The sequence below is a fragment of the Lontra canadensis genome, unplaced genomic scaffold (genome assembly GCF_010015895.1).
Source record: "Lontra canadensis isolate GAN:19392208 unplaced genomic scaffold, GSC_riverotter_1.0 scaffold23, whole genome shotgun sequence".
In the NCBI taxonomy this organism is placed as follows: Eukaryota; Metazoa; Chordata; class Mammalia; order Carnivora; family Mustelidae; genus Lontra; species Lontra canadensis.
The window spans coordinates 2,011,873-2,018,422 of NW_022631017.1; positions in this window are offsets into that span (position 1 = coordinate 2,011,873).

The following is a 6,550-nucleotide window of genomic DNA, read 5'->3' on the forward strand; positions in this document are numbered from 1 at the left end:
GGCGGTTCTGACCAAAGTGGGCATGCAAGGGTGGGGAGGAAGAGCTGGACTGGGGGCAGAGCAGTTTGGACTTGAAACAGGAGCCAGGAGCCAAGGGAGTGCTCTGATCCGGGGAGGAGTGAGATGAAAGCATTTTCAGGAGGATTAAGCTGGCTGAGGCACAAGATGACTTGGTCTTGGGCAGGTTCAGACCAAGGGTTGACAAGAAGTCCCGAAGGAACTACCTTATTCTGAGGTTTAGCCCAGCTTTGGTCTCGCAGTTGTGGTGATGGCAGTCTTCATAAGAAGGCTGGAATGATCAGGGGAACTTCCTGTGTGTCTCTGGGTCTCGTCCTTCCGCCACCTAGCCTCTGACCTGACATTTCTAGCTGAAGCAGACCAGAGGACTCAGGAGGCTGGGGTTTTCAGAGGCAACTCCCTGAATTTGCCTTCTCTGGCTTTTCTCCCCCACAGAGAGGAGAAAACACATTGCTCAACTGGAGCAGGGCCCTTTGCAGTCATGTGGCCACAGCTGACCTGGCCTCCTCTTTGGTTCAGCTAATATCCCCATCTCCTCTTGTGTGGCCCTTTCTCCCACCTGTTCATTCGCTGTACTTATTTCAGCCTTCTCTAACCCTCTAGGGGCTCTGAGGAGAAATCGTGCTGCCAGCTCCAGCAGCAAGGTTTAGAAGACACTGTGTCCTGCCAAGCCTAGGATGGGGACTTAATGAGAGGTGAGTTTCATTCCACCCACTCTCCTTCCCTGGCAGTGGTTTATGGGTGACAGAGAAGGCTCCCGGCAGGCATTTGTGCCCCACCCCAAGGCAGGTCGGGAGTGGGTCTGAGTTATAGCTCTTGCTCAGCCCTAGCCTGATCCAAGCTCCGTACCATCTCCAGGTCCCACTTCTCCATGCTACGGGGGGGTGGGGGTGGGGGTGGGGGGCTTCAGGATCCCCAGCCTTCAGGATTCCCTGAGCACTTTCCCATTCTCAGCGTGTTAGCTGGGTAGAATCCTGGCTCCATCTGGGGCTGTGGCTGCCCAGTGTGGGTACACGAAAGTGACCACCATGTAGAAACCCCTCCTACAAGCAACAGTCACATATGTGCTCACACTGACCGACACACACACATGTTTTGCTTCCTGTGAACTCTGCCTCCTCTCTCTCCAGGAAGGATGAATGAGAATAACATTTTCCCCAAGAAGCTTCAGTGAACAAATTACCTGGCCCTTGTCATGAATCCTTCTGCCTGTGTTAAAACCCCTTGGCCGAGACAAAGCTAAGGGAAATTCTGTGTTGAACTTGCCTGTGTGATCCCTAAGTCACACCACTGCCAGGTATCTCTGCTCCGTTCCCGTGAATTTCCAGACTCTTCTCTGTTGTTCTTAGCCCACAGCCCCAACAATCAACAAGAGATGCACATCCAGAGTGCTGTCTTAGAGGTGCGCAAGCCAGGATTTCGGGTGGAAGGAAGATTTCAGTCTGGTTAAGGAGATGGGTACCAACCTTCACCCTTACATAGTGGTTTCTGTGGTAAATTCCCAGGAAGAAGAGAGGCCACAAGAGTCCTCCTTCTAGATGAGGAGCAGACAGGCCCAGGGAAATTTTCCAGAGAATGCATCTGTAATGGAGATGTGAAGGATTGGGAAGATTTGGTAAGTGGAGTAGTCACAGGGAAATTTCCCAGAAGAAAAGGAGGCAGGGCACATGTCAGAAAGAGGAGGTCTGTGACAAGCCTGACTTGTCGGTTTGAGGCAATTTCATGGGTAGAGGGAGATGACGTTGGAGAGATGTTGGAGAGAGAGGAAGCATCTGTCAAGGACACTGGGCATGAGCCCACTGAACAGCCCACCTCTGGAAAGGTGTGTGTGTGTTTTTACTAAGGTTCTCATGGGACAGTTGATTGCAGTGACTTGGTTATCAGCACTGCTAAGGAATCCTAAGACAGCTTTGAGGCAATGAGCATTGACAACAGGTCAGTTTGTTTTTTTCAGCCAATGTCTTGCCTCGGAGTACGGTTGACCTTTCTTCGTCCGTTCCAGTCACTACAATTGTTTAAAGTGATGCCTCACAGATTTTGAACATGGGTTTCCTGTGGGCAGGACAAATTGCTAGCAATATTAGGTGTGTGTGTGTGTGTGTGTGTGAGAGAGAGAGAGAGAGAGAGACAGAGACAGAAAGAGACAGAGACAGAGACTGATCGATAACACATTGAGGTTGAGAAGGGAAGAAAGAAAAGAAAAAATTGTAGTGTCTTACCGCTGATGATCTGTAGATTTCAGTGCTTAATAAATGCTGCTGTGTTGAACTAAAAAACACAGCAGAATTAAAAAGCTGTGCTAGGACCACCATATTCCTTTCCTTGTTTGGTGGACTCTTCAACAACCAAGTCAGCACCATGCAATCATGCCCATTGCCACAGAAACGCTGGCAATAGGAGGGAGCATCTTGGAAGCTGATGTCTTTGGAGATAATTTTGCTCTTTCTTGTCTTTAGGTTCTGTAGTTCTTTCTAGTCCTGGATTTATTAACTTTGCTTCACACCAAGGTTATTAGCAGTACCCATAACCCTGGGCCAGGCACTTTCTAAATGGAGGGACCCCTCAGAGTATGATTGGCTTCACATTAAACTGTTACCACTATTGAAGTCACATAAGGGTCTCCTGAGTTCCGCCCAACATAGCCATGGTCAGTAATGAATGGAAGGTGACATATGCCATCTTTCCCTAAGGGCTGGGCTCTTATTCCTGTTAAGCAACAAATTAATCAAATAAATACTAATTGAATGTCTATTGTGCCACTCAGTATTTGGAGGCAGCCTATCGCCCTTTGATACAACAGGACATTTAATTCTGACTTGAGCTTGGACCTGCTCTTGCTCCAGAATCACTTGATTTCTCTTAACTAAATTTGTTTCTTCCTCTAGGAATTGAAGACACTAACTCTGATCTTAGTATTCATGGAACAGTAGAGAAATGGGATAGTTATGAATTGGTGTAAGAAATTCTTTCAGTCATTGAGTTCTCAAGTTATTTTGGACCGCATGGATATTTTTCTCTCATTCTAAAGGTATGAAACATTTCACACCAAAAGAAAAGAATAGAGAGTAATATTGCAATAACTTGGATATCCACTATCCAGTTTTGCTAGATATTAATGTTTTTCTGTAGTTGTTTCAGAACTTTGTTTTTCAAAGAAATTGAGCTTTGTACTTAATCCCAATTCTATGATGTGACTTAGGAATGAGTTGGTTATCTCGTGATACTAAATGCAGTAAAAGTTTGGGCTTTGAGAGGGAGGGAGGTGACTACAAGTTCCATATTCTGTTGCAGAAGAATTATAAAATATGGTTAATAGAAATTCTAAAATATTTTTAACAGAGTCTATCAATTGTATTCATCAGAGTTTAAGTGGATCTTAATTTCCCTAACCACTAAAATTTTTGGAAGATTTTGCAAGTCTTTCCAACTACAAGATAAAAAATTCATCTATCATTCTAACTGTTGTCCTTGCCTTCCACAAATTAGCATATCCAAATGATCATCAGGCACTTAGAATTTAATAATATGACTTATTCTTTTGGTATCGCTCCTTAGAAAGGCAAAAGCTCAATGTCCCTTTTCTATTTTGGCTTGGTTTAACAATTTCCTAGGTTGTTATTTGAAAAGAGAGAGATGTGTGAATATTAACTCAACCTCATTAATGAATGGCTACTGAGCTGAAAAGTTGAGTGGGCTGTTTCACTTGAATCAGAAAGTTGTTTTGTAGCATATTCATTCATAGAGCAAACCAAGCTAGTAATGATTTATAGCATTTGGAACATGCAAAACATGCGAATAATAGTGGACATATTTTGAAAGATTAAAGATAACCCTAGCAAATACTAAGATTTTCCACTCTCATTATAGATACTATTAGAAATCATTGTGTCCAAGGACAAAAATCATGTCATACATAGCATGTGCTTACATCAATGCAAGAGAGAGAACAGTCAGTTGAGTTCAATTTAGATGACAACAGTGCCCAATGCACTCAGTTGGAAACCATGAGAAGTTCAAAGATGACTAACATACAGCTATCTCGCCATCAGGTGATGTAGTCAGGGAAACAGGTGTGTGCAACTCAACAGAACACAAGTTAGTAAGTACCAAGTGCTATAACAGATGTACAAGGTAAATTCCATGTAATCAGTGAACACACTTTGCTAATGCAGCAACAATTTATGTGGCAAGTATTGAGTAATCCATTCGAAACGCCAGGAGTGCAGGGAAGCTCAAGATGTGATAGTCTTTGATTTGGTCTTGAAAGATAGCCAGCATTTCAGTGGGAAGAGAATTGGGAATAACAGTATAGGTGAAATAGGGAAAGAGGCAGGACAATAGGAAACTGGTACAGAATGAACAAATGGCATAAAGATGGAGTGAGTTTTGAATTTCCATAAAGATTTATCTAGAAGTCTAGTCTTGAGCGCCTTACCTTCCATATATTTCTCTCTTCACTGTGATCTAGACTTGCTTGCTCAAATGGCTCCTGGACAGGTTATTAGTGATATTTCCACTCTAAAACTAATGAACACTCTAGTCCTCATCTTATTTGACTTTTTGGCAACACTGTCATCCACTTGCCTTCTCACTCATCCCTTGGCTTCCGCAACACCTTGTTTTTCCTCATTTTACTCTGATCTCTATTCTCATGTCCCTTTTCTCTGGCCATCCTTTCTTGCCCCAAGTATTTTTGCATACTTTTTCTCCTGTATTAATAACAACCGTTCCCCTTACCGTATCTGAATAATTCTTATTCAGTTTCAGATCTCTACTCAGTTATTACTTCCCTTAGGAAACATTCCCCAAATCTTGCCCCTGTGCAGTTAGGAACCTCCAGGTGATTGCTCATGGTACCTAGGTTAGTGTTCATGTCCTAAGTCAGTACTTACCAGGCATTGTTTCACTGATTGTATCATTTAATCTAAACACAGAAGTCATGTCCTCCATGATATTTCTAACACTCAGGACAGTGTTGGGCTGCTACCAAGTGTTTAATAAATATTTCTTGAATGAATAAATGGCTTATTCAGGGGCCATCCAGAAATTTGGGCTGGTTAAAAGAAGGTGTATGTAAGAATAGGTGAAGGGAAAAATAGGTCAGGAGAGAATCTTGGGCTTAACTAAAATGTTTTAACTCCATTTTATAGGCAAAATACTTGGAAGAGCCCTCAGCCTGAAAATGACATGGTCTAGCATTAGCCTAGTAGTCTGTTTTGTTGGCTGGTATAGCCCATGAGGTGAAGCATACGGGACAGTCTGGTTGCACAACTGTAAAAACAGAATAGTGATTTATTGAAAGGGCATGGTGACCAAATGTATATTGGGACGATGAAAGAGAGAAGGGCATTGGAAGTAACTCTGATCATTCTCATCTACCTTTCACAGAGAGAAGGCATGCAGAGGGAGAGCCAGAAGAAGGATGAATGAGCTCATTTTTGAGATAATTTGCTGGACCTGGTAGGATGTTATGGGGATAGCATAGAGACGTTTGGAAATTCCAGCCTGTAGTTCTGAGAAATTTTGGGCAAGAGACGTGGATTAGAGAGACATTTGAAAAGAGGTAATGGTTGAAGTTGTGAAGTTCACCAGAGAGAGAAGACAAAAGGAAAAGAGTTAAGGGCTATACATGGGACCTTGAAGAAATCCTACCTTTTTGGTGGAGGGACACAAAGATAGCAGAGAATGAAGAAAGAGTTTTTCGAAAAGGAGAAGGTAGTCACATTCAAATATTGTTGAGATCAGAATCTTCAGAATATGGAAAAATAATTTGAAAGTTGGTAGATTGCAGAACAATGATGGAGAGAAGGTGATAATCTGATATGGGTTTCAAGAGAGGAGAGACAGTTAAGTTTAGAAAGTGAAAAGCAACGCAAAGATGATCCGGAGGCAACAGGGGAGTAGAAGGCTATGAGAACGTGCCCCCTTCATGACTTTGAGGTAAAGGAGAAATGGAAAAAGAAAGTAAACTCTATTCAAGAGGGTGAAAAGCCAGGTTAAAGAGAGAGTTAGGTTTTCAGGAATGGAATTAAGTGGAAGAAGGAGGAAAAGATGAAAGTGTTTAGGGCAAAGGTCCACAAAGTGTAAAGGAATTTATTAACAATGGAATAAGAGTCTCTAAGGTTAGAGTAACAAGGTTTAACCAGTCAATAAATTTCCACTGGGTCAAGTCAACCTGACATCATAGTGCATCTCATCAGCTATTTGCCCCGGTATGTAAATAATGGGTCTGTCAACTTTTATCATAGTTAATTACATGCTTCATCAAGATAATATTTAGTCATCAACATTCCACAATCCTGATTCTAGTTTTTCTGGAGAACCATCCTCCTATTATTTTCTTTAAATGTACTTATTGTTTTCTTATCCTTATTCTCAACAGTAATATCCCTGAAATTACTGGTTCATATTTACATTTTTATACACTACAAATGAAGTACATAACTTAAAATACGAACTGTTTATAGAGGTAGAGCATGGGAACTGGCACCCAACAACTTGTGGCAAATCTTATCTCCATCACTTACTAGCT